The following is an 11,435-nucleotide window of genomic DNA, read 5'->3' on the forward strand; positions in this document are numbered from 1 at the left end:
GTGAAGAACAGGAATGTAGATAAACAGAACTGAAACTGCATAACTCAAGATGTATTATAAGCTTGCAGTAAACAAGATAGCGTCGTATTGTGAAAAAATAGGCACACAAATAGCAAAGAAGACAAAACCCAGAAACAGGCTCACACAAATAGAGACAACTGAATTTCAATAAAGACACAAAAGCAATTCCATGGAGAAATAGTCTTTTCAACAAATGGTGCTACTACAAATGGGTATCTATAAAGATATTGTTGAGAGAATGACGTCATGACATGGAAAAAGTATCTGCAAAACACCTATCCGCTAAAGGGCTTGTATCCAAAATATGCAAGAGATCTTAAAGCGCAACAGTAAGAAAACCCACAATCTAATGAAAAAATGGGTAAAATATCTGAACAGACAACTCACTAAGGAAGCTATATAGATGACAACTAAGAGTATAGAAGATGCTCTACCTCACTTATTTTTGTTAATTAAAAAAAAATTAATGTTTATTTTTAAAGAGAGAGAAGGAGCGACAGAGTGAGAGCAAGGGAGGGGGAGACAGAGAGAGAGAGAGAGAGAGAGAGAGAGAGAGAGAGAGAGAGAGAGAGGCAGAATCAGAAGCAGTTTCCAGGCTCTGAGCTTTCATACAGAGCCCGATGTGGGACTCAAACCCATGAGCCTAGAGATCATGACCGGAGCTGACGTCAGCACTTAACTGACTGAGTCACCCAGGCACCCCTCTACCTCACTTATTATTAGGGAATAGCATATTTAAAAGGCGAAAGATTTATGCAATCTGAAGAGAAACCAGAGTATTGGGGAATAGCATATTTAAAAAATTTGGTACCACTATTACCTATTAGAATAGCTATGACAACAATTAAACAACAGCAACAGTGGATAAACCAGTGAAACCTGACAAAACCACATGCTAATGAGAATGCGCATTGACAGAAACTCTCAATCATTTATGGAGAGAATACACAGCCACTTGGAAGATAGTTCGGCAGTATTGTACAAAGCCAAACATAATTTCACCATGTAGTCCAAAGATCACATTCTATGTATTTATCCAACTGGTATATAAGCTTAAGACCACACACAAACCTACACACAAATATTTATAGCAGCTTTATTCATAATTTTCCCAGAACTAGAAGCAACCAAGATGTCCTTCAATAGATAAATAGATAACCTAATTAGAGAAAAACATAAAATGGGATACTATTTAGCAATAAAAAGGAAATTTGCTGTCAAGCAAAGGAGAGATATGGAGAAACTTTAATAAATATTGCTGAGTAAAAGAATCCGTTCTGAAAAGTATATTGTTCCAGAGCATATTATTCCAATTACATGATATTCTAGGAAAAGCAAATCTGTGAAGACAAAAGAGATCAGAGATTGCCAAGCACTGGGGGTGGTTAGGGTGTGAAGGTTTTATATGTAATGCACAGATAATTTTTAGCATGTGAAAGAATTCTGTATGACAGTGTAATGATGGCTATGATATTATGCATTCATCAAAACACACGGAACATTAGCACACAAAAGGTAAACCTTAATTTATACAAATTTAAAAGAATATTTGGGACGTTGGAACTTTCCGATAAGGTATCCACACTATGATAGGAGATTCTAACAATACTAAAAATGTGTGCAACACCTTCACTTAAGTTGGGGGGAAGCAGTGCCAATACAAATCAATTTGGAAATAAATAAAATCTGTAATATTAAAGACAAAAGGAATTTCATATATTCTAGTTTATAAAATATTTCCAAAGGTTATGTGGACATGGGTTAGTACTTGTGATACTACTATACACATATATTGGAATTAAATTAAGTAAATGGTGGTGGATTGCGGGAGGTAATTCTCTTTGTTTCGTAATTAGAAGCTACAGATAAGCAAGGCAATGAAAATAAAATGATCTATGTGATAATGGATAAGAATTGAAAAAAAAGAAAAGAATTAGAGATATCACATGTACTCATTCTTCACTTCATGTGGATGTAGATGATTGCATATAGAAATATTTATAATATGTGCCTGTATATTGGTTGATATGTACACTTATTTCCTTGATCTGTCAGATAAGATGACCTCAGAGAAAACACACCCCCAGCAACAAATGTAACACCCAGATAGTATATTTAAATAACAGTCTCCAATAAAAACAACCAGAAACAACCAAGGCTTTTTGGAGAAATATACTAAGATAAGCTTAAAGCAGAAAGCAAAGAAATGCTAAGAATAACAAAAACATGCAAAAACTAACAAGCAAACAAAATAACAAAACAAAAACATAACTCACATTGATGAATCTGTGTTGAAGACAAACATGAGTCAACTGAAAGAGCTCCTAAATGACAAAGCTGGAATCATTTGAATAGTGTGAAAGGCAGAAAGAAACACACACACACAGAGAACAGTAATTTACAGTGAAAAAGCTTGACAAACACTATTTTCAACAGGTATTCAAGGTCAACATCAACAATGATAAACCATGTTAGTATTTACCCTGGATGTAATGGGGAAAATGGTATTTGACTTCTGTCGTCTTCTTCCCAAAATTCATAACCCCAATTTAATTATGACAGAAACATCAAAGAAATTCCAACATAGGAGGATCTCAAAAATACCTGATAATTATTTTTCAATATCGTCAAGGTCATCAAAAACCAGGGAAGTCTGAAAAACTGTCACAAGAAAGAAGAGCCTAAGGAGACAGGACAACTAAATGTAAACTTCTATCTTGCATGAAACCCTGGAACAGAAAATAGACATTACCTTAAAACTAAGGAAATCTAAGCCTAATCTAAATCTACATAATCACTGATGAATTGATACACAAGTTGTTTTTAGTTTTCTTTTTTAAGCTTTTATTTCTCTTTTAAGCTTTTCTTTTTTAAGCTTTTCCAGTTAGAAAACATACAGTGTAATATTAGTTCCAGGTGTACAATACTGTGATTCAACACTTCCATACAGCATGCAATGCTCACCACAGCAAATGCCCTCCTTAATCCCCATCGTCTATTTCACCCATCACCTTATCCATATCCCCTGGTCGCCCTCAGTTTGTTATATAGTTAAGAGTCTATTTCTTAGTTTGCCTCTTTTTCTTTCCCCTTCGCTCATTTGTTTTCTCTCTACATCTCACATATGAGTGAAATCAAATGATTTTTGTCATTATGATTTATTTCACTTAGCATAATGTTTTCTAGCTACAAACATGTTCTTGCAAATGGCAAGATTTCATTATTTTTATGGCTAAGTAATATTTCATTGTATATATACATAAAACTTCTTCCTTAGCCATTCATCAGTTGAAGGACACTTGGACTATTTTTACAATTTGCCTATTATAGATAACGCTGCTATAAATTTCAGGTGCAAGTGTCCCTTTGAATTAGTATTTTTGTATTCTTTGAGTGAATATGTAGTAGTGAAATTGCTGGTTCATAAAGTAGTTCTATTTTTAACTTTTTGAGGAACCTTCATACTGTTCTTCAGAGTGGCTGCACCAGTTTGCGTTGCCATGGACAGTGCAGGAGTGTTCTCTTTCCTCCATATCGTCACCAAGACTTCTTTATATTGCTAACGTTACCCATTCTAAAAGGTGTGAGCTGACAGCTCATTGTAGTTTTGGTTTGCATTTCCCTGAGAAGTGATGTTGAGCATCTTTTCATGTGTCTGTTGACCATCTGTATTTCTACTTCAGAAAAATATTTTTTATGTCTTCTGTCCATTTTTTAATAGGGTTATTTATTTTTTCACAGAATGAATTTGAACGTTTTCCTTCCTTTTAATTTTTTTTTTAGAAGAGTTTGAGAAGAATGGGTATTAACTCTTGTTTAAATCTTTAGGAGAATTTGCCTCTGAAGTCATCTTGGTCCTGAATTTTTGTTTCTTGGGAGTTTTTTGATTACTGATTCAATTTCCTTGTTAGTAATAAATCTGTTCAAAATTTCCATTTCTTCCTGATTCATTTTTTTTTAATTTTTTAAATGTTTATTTATTTTTGAGAGCGAGACAGAGCACGAGCAGGGGAGGGGCAGAGAGAGAGATGGATACATAGACTCCAAAGCAGGCTTCAGGCTCTGAGCTGTCAGGACAGAGCCCGACACAGGGCTTGAACCCGTGAACCGTGAGATCATGACCTGAGCCAAAGTCAGACGCCTAACCAACTGAACCACCCAGCTGCCCATTCCTGCTTCGCTTTTGGTAGATTATATGCATCTAAGAATTTACCCATTTCTTACAGGTTGTCCAATTTGTTATCATATAATTTTTCATAATATTCTCTTATAATTGTTTGTATTTCTCTGGTGTTGGTTGTTATTTTTCCTCTGTCATTTGTGATTTTGTTTATTTGGATCCCTTCTTTCTCTCTTTTTTATTAGTTTGATTAGAGATTAATTGCTTTTTTAAATATTTTTTCAAAGACCCAGCTCCTGTTTCATTGATCTGTTTTATTGTTTTTTAAATTTCTATATCATTTATTTCTGTCCTAATCTTTATTATTTCCTTTCTTCTGCTGGCTTTAGTCTTTGTTTATTGTTCTTTTTCTAGCTCCTTTTTGTGTAATGTTAGGTTGTTTATTTGAGACTTTCCTTGTTTCTTGAAGTAGACCTGTATAGCTATAATCTTCCCTCTTAGGATCACTTTTGCAGCATCCCAAAGGTTTTGGTCTGTTCTGTTTTCACTTTCATTTTCATATATTTCCATGTACTTTTTTATTTCTTCTTTTATTTCCTGGTTGACCCATTTGTTGTTTTGTAGCATGTTATTTAATTTCCATGTATTTGTGGTCTTTCCCAATGTTTTTTTTTTTTGTGGTTAAATTCTAGATTCATAGTATTGCAGTCAGAAGTGGTGCATGGTATGACATCAGTCTTCTTATATTTGTTAAAACCTGTTTTTTGGCCCAAGATGTGGTCTATCCCGGAGAAGTTCCATGTGCATTGTAAAAGAATGAGTATTCTGCTGTTTCAGGATGGAATGTTCTGAATACATCTGTTAAGTCCACCTGGTGCAGTGTGTCATTCAAAGTCATTGTTTCCTTGTTGATTTTTCTGCTTGGATGATATGTCCATTTATGTCAGTGAGGTGTTAAAGTCCCCAACTATTATTGTATTGATATCAATGGTTCCTTTAGGTTTATTACTGTTTTATGTGTTTGGGTGCTTCCATGCTAGGTGCATAAATATTTACAATCGTGTTATCTTTTTATTGGATCATCCCTTTTATTATTTTATGATGCCCTTCTTTGTCTCTTACTACTTTTTTTGTTTTAAAACCCACATTGTTCTATATATGTATTGCAACTCTGGCTTTCCTTTGTCCACCCTCTCACTTTCAATATGAAGGTTTATTTATGCCTAAAATGAGTCTCTTGCAGGAAGCATATAGATAGGTTGTGTTTTTTATCCATTTTATCACCCTATGTCTTTTGATTGAGTGTTTAGTCCATTTACATTCACAGTAATTATTGATAGGTACATTTATTGCAAGTTTTTGCTTGTTTTGCGGTTGTTTATGGATATTTGCTCTGATCCTTTCTTGTCTTTCCCCTCTTTCATTTTTTGCTGATGATCTCTAGTGATATATTCAGATTTCTTTCTCTTTTTCTCTTTGCATGCTTATTAGTGTTTCTGGTATTCAGTTACCATTAGGTTTGTAAATAACTTCTTCTGCAAATAGTAGTTTCTATTAAGTTGATGGCCATTAAGTTTGAACGCATTCTTTTCCCCTCTCCTCTCTACATCTTAGGTGTATGTTATTATATTTTATATCCTTTTTTGGTGAGTTCCTTGACTGATTTTCCACAGAAATATTCATTTTTACGGCTTTTGTGTTTCCTGCTTTATAGTGTCACTTTTGGTCTCTCCTTTCCACTCAGAGAATCCCCTTGAATATTTTTTTCAGGGCTGGTTTAGTTGTCACAAACTCTTTCGTTCTTGTTTGTCTGGGAAGCTCTTTATTTCTTCTTCTATTCTGAATGATAACCATGCTGGATAGAGTATTCTTGGCTGCAGATTTTTCCCATTCAGCAGTTTGAATCTATCATGCCATTCTTCTGGCCTGCCAAATTTCTGATGAAAAATCTCCTGGTAGCCTCATGGGTTTTCCCTTGTAAGTCTCTACAAGACTTTCTTTGTCTTGGGGCGCCTGGGTGGCACAGTCGGTTAAGCGTCCGACTTTGGCCAGGTCACGATCTCGCGGTCCGGGAGTTCGAGCCCCGCGTCAGGCTCTGGGCTGATGGCTCGGAGCCTGGAGCCTGTTTCCGATGCTGTGTCTCCCTCTCTCTCACTGCCCCTCCCCCGTTCATGCTCTGTCTCTCTCAGTCCCAAAAATAAAAATAAAACGTTGAAAAGAAAAATTTAAAAAAATTAAAAAAATAAAAATAAAAAAAAATTAAAAAAAAAAGACTTTCTTTGTGTTGATGGTTTTAAGATTTTTTTCTTCACTTACTGCTATATTTTCCAAATTGAGTTATAATATGTCTTGATGTGGGCCTGCTTGTGTTGATTTTGATGGGAGCTCTCTGTGCCTCCTGGATCTGAATATCTGCTACCTTTCTCAGATTAGGGAAGCTTTCAGGTATTATTTCTTCAAATAAATTTTTTGCCCTCTTTTTCTTCTGGGACTTCTATAATATTAATGTTATTATGTTTGGTGGAATCAATGAATTCCCTAATTCTATTCTCATTTTGCATAATTCTGCTTTCTCTCTTTTGTTCAGCTTCATTGCTTTCTATGACACTGTCTTCTAAGTCTGCTTCTTCTAGCCTGCTGTTCATTGCATCAATAGTGCATATAATCTCATGTATTGCACTCTTCATCTCTGATCAATTCTTTTTTAACTGTTTTATCTCTGTGGCAAAGGCCTCACTGATGTCTTCTATTCTTTTCTCAAACTCAGTGAGTATCTTTACGATTGTTGCCTTAAATTCTCCATCAGGCATGTTACTTATATCCATTTAATTAAGTTAGATCTCTGGCCATGGCCTTCTTATTCTGTCATTTTGGATACATTCCTCCATCTTGGCATTTTGTCTATGTCTCTGCCTTCTTCTCTGTGTTAGAAAAGCCACATGTGTCTTCTGCTTCTGAAAAATGCCTTATGAAAGTAAAGGCCTTATGAAGAAGAGGTCATGTAGTGTCCAAGGCCTAGCATTTCAGGGAGTGCCCACAGTGCCTCTGCTATTGTGTTTTTTTTTGTTTTTGTTTTTTTTTTATTTTTTATAAATTTTTTTTCAACGTTTATTTATTTTTGGGACAGAGAGAGACAGAGCATGAACGGGGGAGGGGCAGAGAGAGAGGGAGACACAGAATCGGAAACAGGCTCCAGGCTCCGAGCCATCAGCTCAGAGCCTGACGCGGGGCTCGAACTCACGGACCGCGAGATCGTGACCTGGCTGAAGCCGGACGCTTAACCGACTGAGCCACCCAGGCGCCCCTGCTATTGTGTTTTGACTGCTCTTTCATTCCAGTCATCTGCAGAGGCTCTCCTTTTCTACTGTGAGCAGTGTTTTATTATTCCCTAGCCTGAATGTGGTGCGTTTTAATTAACTGTGCTCTGTTCTGCTTGTGAAATGAGATGTGTCACCATCTGCTCTGGAACTGACACCCTGTAAAACTCTCAGGAGACATAGTGTGGGCAGGGGGCCTGTGCTGGTCTTCTGGAGGAGGGGCCTGACATGCTGGGACTTAGCCAAGTATGACTGAGGAGGTCAGTTCCACCAGAGTGTAGATGTGTGAGGCTTGGTGTAAGCAAGTTAGGCAGCCAATGTCCACACTGTGCTACTTCCTGCAGGTGGCTCTGTGTTTATGCTGAGAGGTGGAGGAAGGAAATGGCACATCTTTGTACTGGAAAAGTGTCTCTACAAATGCTGCGTCTCAGGACATGCTCAAAGAAGAGCAAATAATCTTCCCACTGTGTGCTCCAGGAGCTCTTCAGATCATTGTTTCCATGCTGGATGCCACCCAGGTTGTATGTCTGCCTTTTCTCCAACAGTAGCATAGTATCCATTGGGCTGTACTCCAGCCAAGTCCACTGACCTTTAAAATTCCAGGCTTTTAAGCCTTGGTGGTTGCAAGAATTCAGGCAATTCAGCCCCTCCCATTTCCCAAGCGAATGGCTATGAGGAAACGTTCTCCTTGTGCCTTCCCCTGTGAGCTCCTCTCTCACCCTTCTCCATCACCATGCCTCCTACCCTTCCACAGCAGGCAGGATATTCTAAGTTGAATTTTCTTCTTTATTTCATTACATAGGGGATGACTCTCCAATGTCTTCTGGCTTGCATTGTCTCTAGTAATGAATCTTACATATTTTATAATCTTATGCCTCTGTAAATAATGTACGTTTTTAAAATTTTTATTTACCACATCTTTACACTTTCTGCTTTCTTCAGTACGGCCTCTTCTCTCCCATTAGTGTTTTGTCAGTCTTCAGGTTGATTTCTGGGGAATTTATGATGATTTGATATTTATTTAGTATTTATGGGACAAGGTGAGCCTAGAATCCTCCTACTCTGCTGACATTTCTGTCTCTCCAAATATGTTTTTAGTTTTCTGATGGAGTAGGATGCTCAACAATAAAAGTTACATTTAAGGTATGATTTCTGAAGCATTTTAATTAATGTTAAATCCCCCCATTATCAAGAAAGGTGACCCATAACAAGAGATACTAAAACTTATTTAAAAAAAAGCACCATAACTGTTATTACTTGAAGGATTAAATAATATCTTCAAATACACAAACCAGTTGGCTAAGACAAATTCATTCAGATCCACATGGAACATAGTTAACCTTGAATATGTTTCTACCACTTTAATTCTATCTATAAAAAGATCACTTTATCCTAATGCTAACAACTATATAGGAAAACTATCACTTTGTTTCATTTTGTTACACTGTATTCCATGTTACACTCTTAGTACATTATTTTAATTTCACCCCATTTTCATAGTACCGCTTGCAAAGATACTCCTTTAGTGTTTGTTTTTTTTTTTAACATTCTGCTAATGGGATTTGCCAAATAAAAATTTAACACCCAGCTATTCTGTCCAATGCATACAGGTAAACCTCTCTGATTCAGTCTACTAGCCAGCAAATGTATGTAACATTATAATTAAGTATCTGAGAAGAGGCTATGACAGAAGATTATTCCCTTTAATAGGAATTTGTTCTGTGTGAAATGAAAAATATCAATGGCCAAATATTTCATGAAATTCTGTAGATTCTGTTTTAGCCAACCTTTCTTAGCTCTTTAATTAGCACTGTGAAATCTCCTCTTATTTCTCCTCACACAAGGAGTGATTAAGAGAAATTGCTGTCCTGAAAGCAATCAGAATAACTAGAAAACCTAAAGACAAGTCAGGTCTATTTGACTGATTAAGAATCGCATATATATGTGCTACATAGGTTTTCTAGATTTTATTGCAAAAGTACACAATTCCAAGAGAAGAGGAAGGAGAAGGAAAGAAAAAAACTTTTCAAGAGACAAAGCAGTCAATGTTAACAAGACCCTAATAAAAACATACTGTTTAAAATGTAATTGGAATCCTAGAAGGAAAGGAATACAGAGTAAACTTTTACAGAAAATGTCAAGAAATTTTCCAAAAATCATTAAATCAATTAAACAAATATCTTAGAAACAGCATGTATTCAAAATAGGTTAAAAACCAACATATACACACACGAACAAACACAAATTCAAACGATATGTCCAGTACAGCAAAGACAAAATTCTGAAAACCAAACACAAAGGAATGTTAAAGGCAATCGTTGAAAAAAATGTACATTGAAGTGCCTGGGTGGCTCACCTGATTAAGCATCTGACTCTTGGATTCAGCTCAGGCCATGATCTTACAGTTTATGAGATCGAGTCTCATGTCAGGCTCTGTGCTGACAGCATGGAGCCCACTTGGGATTCTCTTTCTCTCTCTTCCTCTCTCTCTCTCTGTCTCTCTCTCTCCCTGCCACTCTTCTGCTCATCATACATACACTCTCCAAAATAAATAAATAAAAATTTTAAAAACGTACATTATTTACAGAGGCATACGATTATAAAATATGTAAGATTCATTACTAGAGACAATGCAAGCCAGAAGACATTGGAGAGTCATCCCCTATGTAATGAAATAAAGAAGAAAATTCAACTTAGAATATTATACCCAGAGAGACTATCTTTCAGCACTGAAGGTGAAATACAGATTTCTTAAACAAATGAAAGGTGAGACAATATATTACATGCACAGTTGTATTAAAATAAATCTTAAAAAGTTTTATGAAAAAAGGGGTATAAAATCAGATAAAACTTTGGATTTAGACAAAGATATGTGGAGGTCTGGAAATGCTAAAAAAGAAGTTAAAGTTACAAATATATATTTTTACTTATTTTAATCGGTTTAAAATATAATTAAACTTCTAAAATAAAATAATAGCAGTATATTATACACATTTGCTTTCTGTCACAATGGAGTACTTTGCATTTTTTGTTTTACATAAATAGAATTGTCAAGTGAATTCTCTTATATGCCTGTTTTTTTCACTCAGCATAAAGATGGAATTTACATATGTATCATATTTATATTTTTATTGCTGAGTAGTATTGTATTATATGACTATGCTACAATTTTTTCATCTACTTATCTGTTAATAGATTATTACATGATTCTGGCTATTACAAATAAAGTTTCCAAGAACATTTCTACACAAGCCTTTATATACACAGATAAATAGCTTTTACTCTCTTGAAAAAATATCTAGGAGTGGACTGACAGTATGGTATGGTAAACACAAAAACAAGCAAACAGTTTTCCAAAGTGGAGGTGCCATTTTACATTTTCTTTCTTTTTGTGGGGGAGAGGGGTTGCTATTTATTTATGGTAAATATTCCACATCCATTATCCTCTCCAGTCAGAAGTTCACTGAAACATTGCCCAAGGCCTTTGCAAGTCCAAGGATGGAGTCATGAGACCCATCCATCCTGCAAATGGATGCACAGATATCGTTGGTTTTAAATTAGCTGTTGAAATTGCCTATCACCTTGTCAATCTTGATCACATTCATCTGGATGGATGTGTCATCCTTGGTGATGATGACGCAGTTCTGAAAGAGCATTTAGGGGGCAGGTACCCGTCCAGGAACTCACAGGCAATATTCTGCATGCACAGGGCACACCTCCTGCCACAGCCTCCACTGTCAGTGCAGAGAGGCTATTTTACATTCTCACCAATAGTGTCTTTCAGTTCCTCCATATCCTTGCCAACCCTTGTTATGATGGCTTTTTTTTTCTTTTTCTCTCTTCCTTTTTCTTTCTTTTTTTTTTTTTTTAATTAAGCTGTTACAATATGAGTGGAGTGACATCTTATTGTGTTTTTGCTTTGGGTTTCCTTACTGATCAATGATTTTGATCATATATAAAACATACATTTATTGGAA

At 35.8% G+C, this 11,435-nt stretch overlaps 1 pseudogene; it reads right to left on the minus strand.

The window, feature by feature from the left end:
* Positions 1–10,910: 10,910 nt before the first annotated feature.
* Positions 10,911–11,161, minus strand: LOC121028113 (40S ribosomal protein S21-like; annotated as a pseudogene).
* Between the last annotated feature and the right edge of the window lie 274 nt (positions 11,162–11,435).

The sequence above is a fragment of the Herpailurus yagouaroundi genome, unplaced genomic scaffold (assembly GCF_014898765.1).
Source record: "Herpailurus yagouaroundi ecotype Mexico unplaced genomic scaffold, PumYag 100, whole genome shotgun sequence".
Taxonomy (NCBI): Eukaryota; Metazoa; Chordata; class Mammalia; order Carnivora; family Felidae; genus Herpailurus; species Herpailurus yagouaroundi.